General features: G+C 36.3%; 1 protein-coding gene across 2 annotated transcripts in view; it reads right to left on the reverse strand.

The window, feature by feature from the left end:
• The window catches only part of CUL3 (cullin 3), a 97,354-nt gene that overhangs the window by 56,567 nt on the left and 20,859 nt on the right, over positions 1-19,928 (reverse strand). The gene's annotated exons all lie outside the window — the stretch shown is intronic.

Below are 19,928 nucleotides of genomic sequence, written 5' to 3' on the forward strand. Positions count from 1 at the left end.
TACTACATAACAAAAATTAAATTATATATTCCAAACACCATAATATCTAGGAATTAATTATTTGTAAGGACTTAAGTGAACTTCTACATACCCTCTTTGTTATAAAATCAAGTTATACGTTAACTGTATTAAAGTCACCCTGATTTTGGAATGCAAGAATATGCTTGGTATATTTGTTGGATAAATGAAAAATTTACCAATTAAATTTTAAAAGTTATAAAATAAGGCATATTTTCTAAAATCAATGATTTATACACTAAAACACAGCAACAAGTATAAGATACCTGCCTTTCAACAAAATTAAAATGCGATCAACTAGCACAATGTGTCATAAATGATAAAACTGCTTTATTTGCATTATACTTCAAAAAATTATGCTGACAAATCAGTAACAGTGAATTTTACTTAGCAGAAAATAAGCTGCTATAAACTGTTAATTTTGTTATATTTATTTTTGAAAGATTACACACACGGACAGGACTAAAAGATGAAAGATAAATACCCTTAGGCACACTTGCTGCAACTATCTCTTATTCAGATCACTTTATGAGCAAAAAACTATTCCTCTAAAACTGCCCCAGAAAAATATCTTCATACTCTGATACATGAAAAGTGAATGCATATTTGTTCAAACATATACAACAAAATGGTAGGAATGAGGTGAAAATTCAATCTTTATGAAGATCAAAACAGGCTTTTCAAAAGAAGATTAAGTTGGCATATAAAGCAAAATACACATAAAGTGAAAAAAAGATTTAACCTTTATTTTACAAATTATTAACATAACAATACAGAAAACTTGAAATAGAAAGTGGGAACTGTGTGTTGTAACATGATTAATCTTTGCACCAGCAAAGGCAACCCAGATGTAGAGGTGGTACCAGAACCAAATGGACCTGCAGATCAAGTATGACCAGCATCATTACTTGAGAAAATCTACATGAAGATTACCCAGATAAAGAACTGGAATTTGAAGAGTGAAACGATGAAGAACCATGGAAGTTGAGAGCAGGATGGACCAGCTGTGACGAAGAGGATAAACGAGTAGCTGAAAACTGATGGCTATGCAAGACATCTAGCCTTGCAAAGGATAAAGCAAGACACAGTAATTTAAAACAGTAGATCACAAACTTGGCAAAGAAATAGAATCCCATGGAGACTAATAGATTTCAATCAAGAGAATGAGAAGACACAGAATGGGAGAAAATATTAACAAAAGACACACACATCTGAAAAAGGACTGTTATCCAAAATACACAAAGAATTCATAAAACTCGACAATAAGAAAACAAACAACCCAATTTTAAAAACTGGCAAAAGACCCGGCCACCTCACCAAAATGATATCCAGATGGCAAATAAGCATATAAAATGATGTTCAACATCTGACCAGTAAGGAACTGCAAATTAAAATAACAATGGGATACCACTACACTTCTATTAGAATGGCCAAAACCCAAAACGACATCACCAAATCTGGTGAGGATGCAGAGCGAGAGGCACTCTCAATCAGTGTTGGTAGGAATGCAAAATGGTAACTGTCACTTTGGAAGAGAGTTTGGCAGCTTCTTACAAAACCGGACATACTCTTACTATATGATACAGAAAATTATGCACCCTGGAATAAATACCAAAGGAGCTGACAACTTATGTCCACACAAAACCCCCCACACTGATGTTTACAGCAGCTTTATTCATAACTGCCAAAACTTAGAAGCAACCAAGATGTCCCTCAGTAGCTGAATAAATAAACTGTGGTACATCCAGACAATGGAGTATCATTCAGCACTAGAAAGAAATAAGCTATCAAGCCATGAAAAGACACACAGGAACCTTAAGTACATATTACGAAGTGAAAGAAGACAATCTGAAAAGGCTACGTACCATATGATTCCAACCATATGACATTCTTGAAAAGGAAAAACTAAAGAAACTGTAAAAAAGATCAGTGGGTGCTAGGGATTAGGGTGGAACAGAAATGAACAGGCAGAGCGCAGGATTTTTACGGCAGTGAAAATATTCTGTATGGTACTATAATAGTATTTCATTACACATTTGTCAAAATGCATAGGATAAACACCACCAAGAATGACCCTCTAGGGCTTCCCTGGTGGCGCAGTGGTTGAGAGTCCGCCTGCCAATGCAGGGGACATGGGTTCGTGCCCTGGTCCGGGAAGATCCCACATCCCGCGGAGCGGCTGGGCCTGTGAGCCATGGCCACTGAGCCTGCGCGTCCGGAGCCTGTGCTCCGCAATGGGAGAGGCCACAACGAGAGGCCCGCGTACCACGCAAAAAAAAAAAAAAAAAAAAGAAAGAAAGAATGACCCTCTAATGTAAACTATGGACTTTGGGTGATAATGGTATGTCAGTGTAGGTTCATTATTCTAACAAATGTGTCACTCTGGTATGGGATGCTTATAGTAGGGGAGGCTGTACATGTGTCAGGGGGCATATAGGAAGTCTCTGTACCTTCTGCTCAATTTTGCTGTGAATCAAAAACTGCTCTAAAAATAAAGTCTATTAAAAAAAATTGGGGGGGCCCACCAATTTACTGATCTAAAAAACACTGATCAAAAGAAAGAGAATCTGGGTATCTTTCTTTTTAAAGCTACCCCAATGATTCTGATACAATAGCCAGGATTAGGAAACCACTGACTTAAAAGAGCCACACCAGCCATTTCTGTTCCTTCCCTTTGCAGAATTTCCTCTATGAATATGTTTTTATATAGTTATAATAATAATCATACTGATGTGGTTCTGAGTCCTGATATTTTTAAGCCATCCATTAACATTCAACATTAAACTTTACTTTAGGAGAAAAGTTTCTAGCTATATCATTTCATTTCCAAAGCACTGTAATAAAGAAAAAGGGTATAGCAGAATGAAATGTAAGAAAAATACAATGTCATCTGAGATTTAAGCAATTTCCAACCTAACACCAAAAGCATGAGCTACAAAAGAAAAAAATGATAAGCTGGACTCCATCAAAATTAAAAGCTTTTGTTCTGCAGGTACTGTTAAAACAATAAAAAGACAAACTAAAGACTGGGAGAAAATATTAAATGACTTGTACCCAGAATAAAAACAAACAAACAAACAAAAACCTCTCACAACTCAGTGAAGAAAGCAAACAACAGAATTTTAAAATGGGCAAAAGACTCGAACAGACAATTCTACACATGAAAAGATGTTCACCAACATCAGCCATTAAGGAAATGCAAATTAAAACCGTGATGAGACACCACTACACACACCCATTAGAATGGCTAAAATAAAATATACTGACAATACCAAGTGCTGACAAAGATTCTGAGCAGCTAGAACTCTCATACATTGCTGGTGGGAATGCAAAATGGTACAGCCCTACCAGAAAACAGTTTGGTAGTATGTTATGAAGTAAAACGTACACTTACACGTGACCCAGCAATCCCACTCCTAGGAATTTGTCCTAGAGAAATGAAAACTTATATTCACACAAAAAGCTGTACACAAATGTTCATAGTTAACTCTATTCACAATCAGAAGAAACTGTACACAACCCAAATGTCTTGCAACAAGTAAACAGGTAAATGGATAAGCAAACTGATACATTTATATAGCAGAATATCACTCAGCAATAACAAGGAACAAACTATTGATATATACAACAGATTGGCTCAATCGCAAAATAATTATGTGAATGAAAGAAGTTAGTCTCAAAGGCTACAAACTGTATGATTCCACTTATAGGACATTCTTGAGAAAACAAAACTATAGTGACAGAAGAGATCAGTGATTGCCAGGTATTAGGGGTGGGAGAAGGATGTCACTATAAAGGGAAAACAAATTTTCTGGGGTGAAGGATGTTCTATATTGACTGTGATAGCAGTTACATAAATCTATAAATGGGCTAAAATTCACAGAACTGTACATGAAAATAAAAGGCTAATTTTATTGTATATTGACTTTTTAAAACTTGCAGTAATTATGATTCTCAAAATTGGGTCCTGTTTTATTATCATATTATAAATGTAAGCTATGATGTCACAATCTTTATTCATAAAAGCCACTTGAATGCCAAACAATGAAGAATTGTTAATTATTTTGAGTATACCAACGTTACAAAGGCCTCTGCTATAGTTCAAATTGACATACTACATCCTCCATTTCTGTGAATAGAGCTTTCCCTGTCCTTTTTATTACACACTTAGCAAAGATTAAAGGAGATTACTAAATCAAAAAAAAAAACCCACTTTTATTTTTCAATGTTGTATCAATAATAACACCTGTTCACTGATAAATTAACATCCAAGTTGCAAGAAATACATCCTCAAATCAATCAAATTACTGGCAAAGGGAGGGGGAGAAGGATGGAAAAGGGGATGACAGGAAGGCCAGCAGGCATGAGCATGACTGGGAGCTACAAGGATTGACAAGGAGGCTGACCTTGGGGCAGCAGCTCTTGGCTGGATGGAGAGTTGAAGGATATTAATAATCTACACAGTATCCCCCCACCCTCTAACATACACACATTTATTTTTAATCATTAATTAAAATTTTTTCACCTAAATTTAAATGCCTGGGGCAAAGTCCCAGCAAGCCAATCCTAATATCTAGGTAACACAAAGAAATTTATCAGCTAAAACTAATTATAAAGATTTTAATTCTAAAGTTTACTGAAACCAGAACTGAGCCATATAATTAATGATGATATGGACTACTGAAAAGGACTTCCTTCTTAGAAAGTCTTAAAACTCAGGACAATACTTCATTCCAACACAGATAAATCTCTGTAAATACAGATATTTGTATTTAGCATTATTTTGCACTGAAATATATATACCATGTATTAAAAACATAAAATGGTGCATAATCTAGCACACATGCTAAAAAAAAGAACATTTCAAAGTATCACAGAGATACTACTGATATAATGTTAATAGGTGCAACCGCTTAGAAATCTGTAGTATTGTAATGTTCACTCAGGAGCTAAAACAATCAAATTACTATTTGCAAATGGACTTGAGGACACGGGAGGGGGAAGGGTAAGCTGGGACGAAGTGAGAGAGTGGCATGGACATATACACACTACCAAATGTAAAATAGATAGCTAGTAGGAAGCAGCCGCATAGCACAGGGAGACCAGCTCGGTGCTTTGTGACCACCTAGAGGGGTGGGATAGAGAGGGTGGGAGGGAGACACAAGAGGGAGGAGATATGGGGATATACGAATATGTATAGCTGATTTCACTTTGTTATAAAGCAGAAACTAACACACCATTGTAAAGCAATTATACTCCAATAAAGATGTTAAAAAAAAATTAGTATTTGCAGACAGTTACCAAGGGCAGTTACTAATTAGGACTTTTGACTTTGACTTTGACCTATACAGTCTGCAGCTCCTTTTCCCTGTAATATGGCTGGGGTTGATTAGATCAATGGCACTCATACAATGCTCCACTAAGATGTCTCAGTACCACTCCAGGGTGGGCACTGTTTCCCCTGATTAAATATGATTTATATTGGTTTTGTGTGATTTTAAAAGTGGGGTTTTCCACTATTTTAAAAATACAGGCACACCTCGAAGATGTTGTGGGTTTGGTTCCAAACCACTGCAATAATGTGAATATCACAATAAAGCAAGTCACATGAATTTTTTGGTTTCCTAGTGCATATAAAGTTATGTTTACATTATACACTAGTCTATTAAGTATACAATAGACTAAATAAATGTCTAAATAAGTAATGTGCATGTCTTAATTTAAAAACACTTTGTTGCTAAGAAATGCTAACCATCGCCTGAGCCTTCAGGGAGTCATAATCTTTTGCTGGTGGAAGATCTCGCCTTGGTATTGACAGCTGCTGACTGATCAGGGTGGTGGTTTTGCTGAAGGCTGGCGGGGGCGGCCGTGGCAATTTCTTCAAATAAGATGACAATGAAGTTGCTGCATCAATCGACTCTTCCTTGTTTCAAGAATGATTTCTCTGTAGCATGCAATGCTGTTTCACAGCATTTTACCAACAGTAGAACTTCTTTCAAAAGTGGAGTCAGGGGCTTCCCTGGTGGCGCAGTGGTTGAGAGTCCGCCTGCCGATGCAGGGGATACGGGTTCGTGCCCCGGTCCGGGAAGATCCCACATGCCGCGGAGCGGCTGGGCCCGTGAGCCATGGCCGCTGAGCCTGCGCGTCCAGAGCCTGTGCTCCGCAGTGGGAGAGGCCACAACAGTGAGAGGCCCGCGTACCGCCAAAAAAAAAAAAAAAAAAAAAAAAGTGGAGTCAGTCCTTTCAAACCCTGCTACTACTTTATCAACTAAGTTTATGTAATAGTCTAAATCCTTTCTTGTCACATTAACAACCTTCACAGCATCTTTACCAGGAGTACATTCCATCTTAAGAAACCACTTTTCAGGTTCCACTTCTAATTTTAGCTCTTCTGCAACTTCCACCACATCTGAAGTTACCTCTTCCACCCTTTGAGCCCCTCAAAGTCATCCGTGAGGGCTGGAATCAACTTCTTCCAAAGTCCTGTTAGTATTGATATTTTGACTTCTTTCCACAAATCATGAATGCTCTTAATGACATCTAGAATGGTGAATCCTTTGCAGGAGGTTTTCATTTGACTTTGCCCAGATCCATCAGAAAAATCACTATCCATGACAGCTATAGCCTTATGAAATGTTTCTTAAATAAACAGACTTGAAAGTTGAAATTACTCCTTGGATCCATGGACTGTAGAATGGATGTTGTGTTAGCAGGCATGAAAACAACATTAATCGTCTATAGATCACCATCAGAGCTCTTGGGTGACCAGGTGCACTGTCAAAGAACAATAATACTTTGAAAGGAATCTTTCTTTTCTGAGCAGTAGGTCTCAACAGTGGGTTTAAAATATTCAGTAAACCATGCTGTAAACAGACATGCTGACATCCAAGCTGTGTTGTTCCATTTATACAGCACAGGCAGAGTAGATTTAGCATAGTTCTTAAGGGGCTTAGGGTTTTCAGAATGGTAAATGAGTGCTGGCTTCAACTTAAAGTCACCAGCTGCATTAACCCCTAACAAGAGTCAGCCTGTCCTTTGAAACTTTGAAGATAGGCACTGACTTCTCCTCTCTAGCTATGGAAGTCCTAGATGACATGTTCTTCAAATAGAAGCTGTTTTGTCTACACTGAAAATCTTCTGGATTACTTGATAGTCTGTACATCAGCACTTGCTGCTTCACCTTGCACTTGTATGTTACGGAGACAGCTCCCTTCCGTAAACCTCCAAACCCACCTCTGCTGGCCTTCAACTTTTCTTCTGCAGCTTCCTCACCTCTCGCAGCCTTCACAGAACTGAAGAGAGTTAGAGCCTCGCTCAGGATTAGGCTTTGGTTTAGAGGAATACTATTGTTCCTGGTGTGATCTTCGATCCAGACCACTCAAACATTCTCCGTATCAGCAATAAGGCTATTTCACTTTCTTATCATTCGTGTGTTCACTGGAGAAGAACTTTTAATTTCCTTCAAGAACTTTTCCTTTGCATCTACAACTTGGCTGTCTGGTACAAGAGGCCTAGCTTTCAGCCTATTTCAACTTTCAACATGCCTTCATCACTAAAGCTTAATCACTTCTAGCTTTTGATTTAAAGTGAGACGTGCCATTCTTCCTTTCACTTGAATACTTGAGGCCATTATTAGGGTTATTAATTTGCCTAATTTCAATATTGTTACGTCTCAGGGAATAGAGGCCCAAGGAGAGGGAAAGAGACAGGGGAGCAGCTGGTCAGTGGAGCAGTCAGAACACACACATTTATTAATTAAGTTCGCCATATTATTTGGGCACAGTTTGTGCCTCCCACCCCAAAACTATAACAGCAACATCAAAGATGATCACAGATCACCATAACAAATATAATAATAATGAAAAAGTTTGAAATACTGCAAGAATTACCAAAATGTGACAGACACATGAAGTGAGCAAACGCTGTTGAAAAAGTGGTGCCTGACCTACTTGCTCAACAGGGGGTTACCACAAACCTTCAATTTGTGGGGAAAAAAAAAAAGATGAAGTTATCTGCTAAGTGCAGTAAAGCTAAACACAACAAGGTGTGCCTGTAACTGAGACAGCCACTGGATACTTGCTAAGTATCGTTCTTGGCTCTAAATTCTAAAACATACTGCTTGTCGCACCTGATGAAACCAGAGTATTTACATAAATATGCAACATTTACCATGGTCAAAAATAGCATATAAGTTCTCACAACATCTGAATTTTTCAGAGCCCTGCGTATGTGATCTGGGGGCTTGTCACTTTACAAATTTACCAGTTATATAAACCCTGTTTTTCCTAGAAATGCCATTAAACAATAATTCCTGAAGATCTCAAAATATTTTTCACTTCATCACACCAAAGTGATGTGACATAAACCTATCAATAAAAGTGGCTTACTGTATAAGTAAATCTCAATGGAAGCCAAGCCATGGAGTGTAGACGATATGTCTCCTAATGCGACACATCCTTTGAAAGAAGGTCCACGGCTCTTCCCGTTATGCCGAGAATTCTTGATTTAAAAGATTACATGGTGAACAGTGGCAGCACAGGAATACAGATGCTAAAAAGCCCATCTGCCTGATTCAAATCACAGACACACATTTAGTAGATGTGTGACCCTGAGCAACTTACTTAATTTCTTTATGTACCAGTTTTTATAAAAACAGAAATAGCACCTACTTCATTGAGGAGCTGTTGTGTGGATAAAATTAGTATACACAAAATACTTAGAACAGTGCCTAGCGCACAGTAAATGCTATATAAGCATTTGCTTCTATTATATTACTTGTATTACATATTCTTAAAATTACACATATACGTATTTGAATCTTGCTACTCAGAGTGTGGTATGCACAGAGCAGAATCATGGTCAATATCATCATCATCATCACTGGTGAGCTGGACCCACTGAATCATAATCTGCATTTTAACAAGATACTCAGAAAATTCATAAGTGCCTTAAATTTTCTGAAACAAGCAACATAAATAAAACACGTATACCTATATATTCACATATTTTATACAGTATTTTCTAAACTCTCAATTTCCACTTGATTCTTGCTTTCCTTCCTCTAAAGAACAGAAATTTCTCCACAACTAGAAGGAATTCTTTTACTTCATACTTTGAGAAGTTCGTAATGGAGCCAACCTCCATTAAGTTTGGTGAATAGATGTTGCTATCTCGTAATACATATAACAACCTTAAGATTTTTGTATTTCAAAGCAAACTCCTACTAAAGGTGAGGAGAGCTAACCTTAACTTTTGTAGATATTTTAAACTTTCTAAGAATTCACTAATGACAAGAGATTCCTGAATGGAATAAAATTCACTGCCCTCTTGATATTTTCTACATTGACAGTACTGTTTTCATTATTTTCACTAATTTTTAGAATAAAGGTGGCCACCTTGATCAAAGGAATCATACCAGTATCATTAACAAAACTAAAGATAGCCACTACAGGGAAAACGTTTTTCTTGACTGCTGTCAGAAGATTCTTCTATAAATAAGTTTACTAATGTATACGTAGTTAGTGACGTAAGTTTAAGAATTTCACAAAGTGTCCAAAACGAAGCTCTTAATTCAAAAGGATACATAAACATCTTTCCCTGAACCGACAATTCAAATATTTAATGATTACTTCCAAAAGGTGAAGCAGGGTGCTAGGCACCATGGGGAATACAAAATGCGGTCACTTTACAACCTCTATAAATACAGGAGGGTAGGAAACAGGAGCCTAATATTAGCATTCATATGGCCTCAATACAAAGCGAAATCCAATGAATAGTACTAAAGAAGTTGTGAGGTCCAAAGCAGGGGCACATGATGGCAATTAGAACAATGGATTTTCATAGTTTCATAAAGAAAATCTGCTACATGTTAAAGAAAATTTAAAAATCCAAATTTGGGATTTCAAAAAATACATTCTTAGTTCAAATATTCTTTTGAACTTCTTAAAAAAGTAACACAACTTGGAAAATCGGGATTTAAGGACAAAGTAGTATCATGAAAAATGGTAGCTTTTTACCTAATGGTTGGAAAGGAAAACAGAAATAAAAAAGCAGTGTACCACAGAAGGACAATATGATTATCATTTGTAAAGTACTTCATTCCCAATGGTTAAGACAATAAGATATACATTAAAAGCATCAAGTACATTATAGCATTAATACCATAGTTAAACTCTGAACAACAGGGACACTGACATAATAAACAGTAAAATATATACAAAGCACAGCAATATGGCAACTAGTCTTTTTGTTCTCCTGAATACCATGGAGGAAAAAAACACAGTTCCACAAGATCACACAATCTGGTTCCCAGCAGACCGACAGACTCCAGCCTCAAGAAATCAGAGGTATACAGCCCCAAAACTACACTGTGCTTTTAAATGGTGAAACACACTCTGCTTAAAGTGGTTAGATTCAGGAGTAATTAACTTGGGTAGGTAGAAGTATTACCCCACATACAGAAGACAAAACAGATCTCGGCAGTTCATGGATACAAACCATGATGGTTTCCATTTGACTGTTAGTATTATTCTTAGAGATTCATTTCAATAGACAATTACGGAGAGCAAATATGAAGAGCAGGAGACACAAAAAATGAATGAAACAGGTCTTAGCTTAACAAATATTAAAAGAACATCACTAGAAACTACAATAGAGAGCAGTACCTGCCCTCACAGTGCTTACTGTCTATTCCACAATTTAAGTGGGAATAGCTGGTATTTAACATGGGTGAACTTGCTAAATAACACTCTAAACTCGGCTCTTCCCCAACATCATTTCTCTTTCAATCTTTTCAAAGTAGAAACTACTCAATTTCCTATGCCCCTCATATTCTATGACTGGTATATTTCTGACTCTCTAACAGCCCTTTTTCCTCACCTTATCCCTAATAATCTTTCTCTTTTGTGATTATCCTATTTATATTCAAGTCACTCTTCCAAATCATATTTCTTAAGGGTTTGTATACCTAGCTGAGAGCCTTCGTCTTCTTTCTGACTCCTGTCATCACCCTAAGCTGCTCCAATATTCAATGTAATGGGTTCTTAGTTTCTTCCAACAACTTTAAATTAGGAAAAAGGACAAGACAAGATGGCAGGAGAATGAAAGATAAGTAGCAAAGAAGCACTGAAAATGGCACTCCTACTAAACCTTTTACTCCATCTTTTCCGTTTCAATCCGTCTATTTTTTAAAATTAAAACCCAACAGCTCCTACCACCCACAGAATAAAAGCCTAATGCCCTACAATGTTAGTCCAACTAACTTTACTATTCTCGTTTCCTACAAATACATGTGAAGTCCTTTGTGTTCCATTTACACTTATACTGGTCCACCAGACAATGCTCACACCTAGCTGCCTTTCTTACTCATGTCATTTTCCCTACTGAGACTATCTTTTGCCTTTGTTTACATGATGAATCTTTCATAATCCTTTAAGGCTCATCAAGTGACCTCCTCTTTCTACTTTGTCCTGAATTCTGCAGGCAAAGTAATTCCCCTTCAAATCTGATTCTCTCACTAAAATTGGGAGGTTTCTTGCTGATAGGCATGGTGTCTTAAATTATTTTTTGGTGGATAAAACACAGGAGAGACTCAGTATCTGTGGGCCTCTAAAGTGAATCTGTCTTTGCTAATGAAAATCTTAGTCCTTAGTGTTTCTATCAATGTCCTTCGTAATTAACTGCAATCACTGTATTTATGTTGTGTTGTACATAAATGCCATTTTAAAAGTCTCTACATTCACTGACATTTGCCTAGAAATAAAGGAAAAGCACTAAAAAAAGCTTTATTATAAAAAGCTAAATCTGTTTAAATAATTGGCCTACAAAATAGTCCAGAGCTTACCATAAAATTACCAACTTCATTCCCTCAGGCAATTAGTACTACTACATAAACATCTAAATATAACTATGAATAAACATAATACTTAAAACTCTGGTTCTTCCCATTCTCCCTCTAAAAATGGGGAGAAAAATTAATATACTGAACAAGTAGTTTACATAGAAACATCATTTTCAGCAAATGTGACCCTACATACAAAATACAAATGGTAGGATGTTATTCTACAAGGAGACTTTACAAAAAAATACTCAACAAGAAAGTCACTTAAAAATTGAAATTCCCCTTCAAGGCTTCATTTTTCCTACCTGGAAAGCAAAGTGCTGAGAACTGACCAGGATTACAAGGCACAGATTCAAGTATGTAAGTCTGTAATATAAGTTCCAGAAAGACAGGGATCTTTGATATAACACAAATGCTTATTAGCCTAGTGCCTGGCATGGAACAGGTCCTCAACAGGCAGTTTTCTGAATGAACGTAAAGCGAGGAGGATGAAGCTCCTCTTATTCTGCCTTCCTCACATTCAAAGTAAGCTGTTATTTGAAGAACAAGATGGAAAGAAAGACTTTGAAAACCACTGGAATAAATATTCTTTCTAGCAATAATAAACTGTTTCTACTAGAGTTAAGAAGTCAACATCTTTTTTGTCCAGCTATTTTTCTAAGAGAACAAACTTTCAAAGTACAGGAATTAGCTTTTATAAGCTCACTTACGAGACTCCACATTATTTAGTTATTACTATAGACTAATAATTTGAAAGAAAAGGGGAAATTAAGCACCAGTCAAATCTAAGAAACCTGTTAATCATCACAAAATTGGGAAAATAAAGTTCTTGCCACATTAAAACCAAAGAAAGTTTCTCCCCTGACTTTAAGAAACAATTAAAAATGAAAAAACTTCTAAACACATATTATGGCACATGAAAGGACAATGGTAAACTGCAAAAACCATGATTTTCCTAAGTCTTAGTCATTATATAATTTTAATGCCCATTGAGGCTAACAAAACCAATCCCAATCTCCTTTTATACATTAATAAACTAAGTCCAGAAAAATCTAGTAGTTTGTTCAAGATTGTTAGTGGTAGAATCAGGCCTAAAGCCTAACTTTCCCTACTTTCTATCCGGTACTTCTTCCACTGCATCTACTTCTAACTTCTTTATCATTAAACTCCTATTATTACTTCTACTGATATTATTATTTCTTATTATTATGGAGTACTTAGCAGTGTGTAGAAAAAAAAAGACAAGTCCTCCATTACTTTACTATGAGCTTAGAGAATTTCTATTAAATTTGAATCCCAAATAGGAATCTTCTAAAAGGAAATGACTCCAAAAAAACAAACAAAACACTTTAAATATCTGACCATTTGGTCAGTTATATCTCAATAAAGCTGGGGGGAAAAAAAAACAAAAAAATATGGCTCCACCCTAAGCTAACCCTGCCCTCAAGTAATAGAACTGATCAGCACTATTTTTGAAGATTCTTTTTTTTTTTTATGTGGACCATTTTTAAAGTCTTTATTGAATTTGTTACAATACTGCTTCTGTTTTATGTTTTTTTGGGTTTCGGCCACGATGTATGTGAGAGCTTAGCTCCCCAACCAGGGATCGAACCCTCAACCCTGCACTGGAAGACGAAGTCTTAAGCACCAGACTGCCAGCGAAGTCCCTGATTAGCACTATTTTTGAATTTAAAATTGTCTTTTCACACACGCGCACGCACACACGCACGTACGCACACACTGTGAAAACCACAACCCTGCTAAATAAAGGTCAAAATTAAATTATTTTATAATTTAAGGTTAGAGCTGAGTCTTAAAGTACCACTAACTCTGGCCATTTTTCTGTCTCCACTGGAATCCTCAATCTACCTGAAATGTTTAAGTTCCTCAGGGTTCAACCTAGGGCCCTCTTCTTTCTTTTTCCTGTGTGATTTCATTTACTTCCAGGGCTTTAAGTATCATCTATATGCTCACAATTCCCAAATTTACACTTCCAGTCCAAACTTCTCAAGAGAACTAGATTTACATATCTCATTTCATTGGCATCTTAAAATTAACCTGCCAAATGGAGTTTCTTTTTCTACCCCAAATCTATACCAAAAAATGGAAACTTCTAGTTGTTCAAAAGCCAAAATCCTAGAAGTCACCTTGGATTCTTCCCTCTTCCTCATTCCATACAATCAACCTAACCACAGTTAACAAGCTTTCTACATCCAAAATAAATCTTGAATCTGAAAACTTCTCTCTATCCCCAGTGTCACTAGACTGTTATAAATTGCCACTATCATTCATCTGAATTATTGGATTATCCTATCCTATTGCCCCCACTTCAACTCTTGGGCCCTGTAGCTTATTCACCACATAGCGACCAGAGTAATATTTTTAAAATCTACATCAGATCATATCACTGTCTTGCTTAAAATCTTGAATGGCTACCTACAGTACATATAATAAGTATGACCCCCTTACAGCATGGCTTCAAGGCCTGGCATGATGCAGCTTCTGCTTTTCTCTCCAAACTCATCTTGTTCCATTCTTCCCCACCAACTCTTAATTCCCTGTTCACGACATGCCCCCCTGCTTCAAATTTCTCTAGTCCAGGTATTGGCAAAGGAAGTCCTTCTGTCTTTTAAAAATAAAGCTGTATCGAAATACAGCTGTGCCTGTTCATTGTGTGTAGTCTATTGTCGCTCTCGTGCTACAACAGAGGGGTTGAGGAGCTGCGACCGAGAACATATGGCTCAGAAATCTGGAAATATTGGCTATCTGGCACCTTATAGAAAAAATGTTCCATAACCATTCCCTTTTGCCTACAATGCTCTTCAACCCACTTTTCTCATGAGCACCTTCTCATCCTTCAAGTCCCAGTTTAAACACCACCACTTTCTCAAACAACCCTACCCTGGCCTAGGTAGTTGCTCTCATCATTTTTCCCTATCACTGTACCCTGTTTTCTTCATTACTTTTTATAACTAAACACTTGTTTACTTGTTTATCTGTTCCATGAATGCAGGGATCAGATGCAACCCATTTACCAATATATTTCTTACACCCGAGCCACAGCCTAGCAAATAATAAATACTTTTGAATGTTAAATTCTGTGATGATAAATCTTACAGGGATACTTTTGAGGCTCTGACAAAATGACCTGTAATTTAAAAATCCTTAACTGGAAAGTAGCAGAACTTTTATTCTCCAACATAACCATACTTTTAAAGGTATTTTACTTAGAAGAAAATAATCTCTGCGAATTTTGAAATGTCTTCATATTTACTAAATAAGACAAGAATTTTTTTTTAATGACAAGGCACAAAGGCCACATCACACCCTAAGTTTTGCTTTGTGGTCTTGAGAAATTTACTGAATTCCTTTGGGTCTCAGTTTCTTGGGGAAACATTCTTCTAGAGATAGGAAGAATATACTACTAAGAAAGAGAAACAGCATTTAGCTTTTCTATGCCTGCTTCAATTCTGTAAACTTATTTCCAAAGCCCATTATCAGCTACTTTCATCGCAAAGAACTATCCTCCCATCAGCTGCCCTCTTGTAGGTTTATACCACTCTGCTTTACCAAAAATGTTCCTCAAAATGTTCACTATTCTCATCTTGAAATCGGAGTACCAACGAACTCTGATTCCATGAAAAAATTGTATTTCCTCTGAATTCTTCAATGTGAAAAGATAGGTCCTGGCTGTCTATACCATAGCACTAAAAGGTTCACTTCAGTCAAAAATAACTTTGCTTTAAAAAATATATTATTATTACTTAGGCAGTTCAGCTAACTGCTAAAAGCATAGTAAACAAAAAAATGAGGAGTGGACCACATAGGAATGCTTTCAGAACCATAAAAAGGGATACATTCTGTGAGACTGAGACAGTTACTTTGATACCACAGAACCCTAAACCACTCTCTTACCTTCCAGTCAGAAGGTGCAATGTAGAGACAGGCAATATTGATTTCCATGCAAACTATATTTCTGCACATGAGATCAAACACATCCCTAAGTCCCATCTAGTAAACAAATGGAGACTTCCGACATCAGGGGACAAACATTTTGGTCTACTGTATCATGGCCCTGTCAGTTAACAGACTTCCTTTAACAGTGTCCCCTTCAGACAGTACCGTATTTGTATGACTTTTTAAAGTGTCTTATAAGAGTAAAAGTGAAAAAAGATCAATGGAAAACACAAAAATGAAAGCATAGATACTAGCAGAGGTTCAAAAACTTAACTCAATTTAAATAAAGAAATCAATCATTAGATATGCTGACAATGGTACATCCCCTAGTCAGAAACTGACTAGCTTAAGGTGGTCAAATGAGTATTTGTGAAAGAAAAAAAAATGAAAGAATATTTTCAGATGCTGTTGATATATCATTAACATCTGTAAGAGAAATAAAAGTTGAGCATATACATTTTGTAATTCTTTAGCATAATCAACTTGAATACATGTTCTCTGGAATATATTATAGGGAAATGCTTATATTTTGAAATGATAGTTAATCTTAGATATGGGACCACTTTAAGAGACTTAACAATATGCTGAAGCTCTTACAGTTACCATGGAGTTATCGTTCACATGACTTCAATTTCTACCTAACCATGTTTCAGAGTCCAAATATCAATCACATCAACACTGACCTCACACTCTGGCTTCCCCTCCACTCTTCACTTTTTGAAAGAGCCGATTCTCAACCAAACCAAATAACTACAAATGTTTTTTCTGCATCTGTGCCCAAGCTGCAAAGCACTGCTTAAAAAAAAAAACACACACGATAGATCACACATTCAGGACAACTCCTACTGAGCTATCTCTTTCCTCACTTGCCAGTTCCTTAGTATATTCCCCACAGGAGCTACTCCAAGTCTCTTCATCTCATTTTCAGAACTTGCACTGCTTAATTATTAGATTCATGATAGTCTTAAAACTAAAGCATCTCAAAGATATTACTGCCAATTCCTTCATTTTAATTATAAATAAACCAAGAACTAAAGTTTAAAGGACTATAGCTTTACAAAAACTGAACCGATTTTCCTAAAACCCCACATGCACCCTCAATTTCAGCATATATTTACTGCATCTTGATCCGTTCATTATGCCTCAGGAGCAGATTTATAGAAAAGTTAAGGACTCGGCCTGAAGCCGCACTACTTCAATACTGTTCCAGCTAGGCCACTTACTAGCTACATGCATCTGGACAAATCACCAATTCTGTGCCCTCCGTTTCTTCACTTTTAAATAGAGATAACAGTAGTATCTGGCTCATTGGGTTGTGACCATTACGTAAGTGAATACATCTAAAAGCACTAGAAGTGGACCTAGCACACAGTAAATGCTAAATAAGAGTTAGCTGGGCATATTATTATCATACCCTATAGAACCTCTGGCAAATGAGGACATGCCCCTCTTCTACCTTCACTTCTCCACTGTTCAATTCCACACTCTCTCCATACCCAAAAATTCAGTTGCTCCAATCTTCTCCTCTTCAACCGCTTTAGGCAAAACTCCCCCACTCTACTTTTCTTCCTTCTTTTGATGTCAAGTTTCTTAAATTAGTCTTCATTTCCCACACCTATTTACCACAGTTTGCTTTTGAAGATGACATCCCTTGGCTCTGGGATTTTCATTTTCTGCACCCCAACACATATTCCTCAGTACATGCTACCAAATGTCAGATCTTGATCTCCAGTTTTGAGTTCCTGCCCAAGCTCTGAACCTGTATATCTCCAAACACATCATATTTTTACTTGGACATCTTATTACAATCTCACACTCAAATTTTATCACATGTAAAATGATTTTTAAGGTGCTTTCTAACTATAAAAATTTCCAATATAACCTAAAACAGAATCTGTCATCTCCTCTACGCATTCCAAATAAGTTTTCCACTGTAAGTTCACAATAATTCTATTGGTGGCACCATAATTCTCCCAGTAACCAAATTCTACCTGGTCTTCAGAATTTCTGACATCATCCACTGATTTCTAGCCTATCACCTTAACGTAGATTTTTCAAGGTCTTCTGTTTATAGCACACATCCCCCCCTTCCTATATTTATATCATTCTCATCTTAATCTTCTTAAAATATTTTGTCACATTATCATCCACTTAAAAACCTCCAATAAACCTCCACTGTAAAGTCCAAATTCCTTAGCTTGGCATTGAAGTTCTCCAATCTGTGCCCAAACCAACTTTGCAACACTATACCCCACTAATCCCCATAAATTATTATACACCTCAGTCAAACTCTACTTATCATCCAAGTTTATTTCTGTATAATCGTGTGACCTCTGCCATCCTGGAACACCTTCCACATTGTTCACTTATATCCCAAATTTTTCATGGCTTGGTTCAATTTCATCCTTTCCCATGAAATCTTACAGCCCAGGGTAATCTCTCCCTCATTTGAATTCCTAAGCCATTTATTGCCCATACAACTCATTCGCCATTGAATTATATAATGCCTCACACTGTTACCTAAATGTGTGTATCATCTCTCCATCAGAATAAAAGCAAAAACAAACCTAGGAAGGGACAGCATCATATCTCTTTGCATCTACTAGATTTTCTTAGAAAGCTGTACATGGCAGGCACTTAACAAAAAACTGTTGAATGCATGAAGAACATAATCACCTTGCTTCATGAGATACTAGCTACCTGCTCATGTAATCCCATTTAAGAGAAAAGAATTACAGAAGGAAGAGTAGAAATAGAAAGTGACTATATTGTAACCATCGTAGCAATAATGATTCATGCAAGAATCATCAATGGATGCTAAAACCATCACATGAAAGTTTCTTGGGGAACAGGATATTTATACAGTCTCAAAATATATCTGAACAAATTACTTATGAATTACAAAGGGAAAAAAGGTACCTTCACAGTGGAGAAATCTGGCGGACACCAAGTGATCAAAGTTAACATCACCAATAATGGGATAAACTGACATCATGTGCCTCCTGATGTGATGCACTGAGGACACAACATCACTTATGTATTATTCCTGCCAAAAATGCATAACCTGAAACTAGTCATGAGGAAACAATCAGACAAACCAAAAACTGAGGGACAATCTACAAAACAACTGACCTATACTCTTCAAAAATGTCAATGTGCTGAAAGACAAAGGAAGGCTGAGGAATTGTGTGTGATCCTGGATTAGATCCTGGATCCGAAAACGAACTGCTATAAATGACATCACCTCCACACAGGACAACTGGTGAATTTGAATGTGGACCATATTAGATAACAGTTTTATATTAATGTTAAACTGCCTGATTTTGAACATTGTTCTTTGGTTAAGTGAGAGAATTTCCTTGTTCTTAGGAGAAACATTCCGAAGTATTTAAGAGTAAATGAATCTAAAACTTATTCTCTTAACTGTCCAGCAATAATAATAATACCAGTAACAGTAATAACAAGTACCAATAGAAAGACTGGCTAAAATGTGGCAAAATGTTGACAACTGGTAAATCATTGTACTACTGATGCAACTTTCCATTTTTTTCAAAATAAAGTTTAAAAAACAAATACCTTAATACCACACAAAAACTTTGAGAAGTTTTTATTTATCTGTGGTATTTTACATCTTTTCTGACAATCTTAAAGCAAGACATACTTTCAGTGGAAGAGTCTGCTTTATAAAAACATTTGCTCTAAAAAAACAAATACATCTTTTTGGAACCAAAGAACCATTGTATAATGTTAACAGTCCAACACTAATTTATCTTTAAAAATTTATATAAAGTTAATTTCATTTGGTGAAAAGACTTAGACAATATTTTTTAAACAATGTAGTCTTATTATTTTCAAATATATAGAGAAAGAAGAGAAAGCTAAAATGGGCTGATTAAGCATTTTAAAGAAAGAAATAATGATCTGTAATTAACATATTAATAAACAAGCATATGTAAATTAAAAGTGTTTCCGAGATTATATCTATCAAAGATCACAAGCTTCACCTTCTCTCAATTATCAAAAATTCTGGTTTAGCTGATTGTAAGTTTTAAGTGAGGTTTTATAATATAGCTACTAATTGATTATTATTTCTATAGGCTTCCTGGAACCTTTA

Source organism: Phocoena phocoena, chromosome 7 (assembly GCF_963924675.1).
Source record: "Phocoena phocoena chromosome 7, mPhoPho1.1, whole genome shotgun sequence".
NCBI classification, from domain to species: domain Eukaryota; kingdom Metazoa; phylum Chordata; class Mammalia; order Artiodactyla; family Phocoenidae; genus Phocoena; species Phocoena phocoena.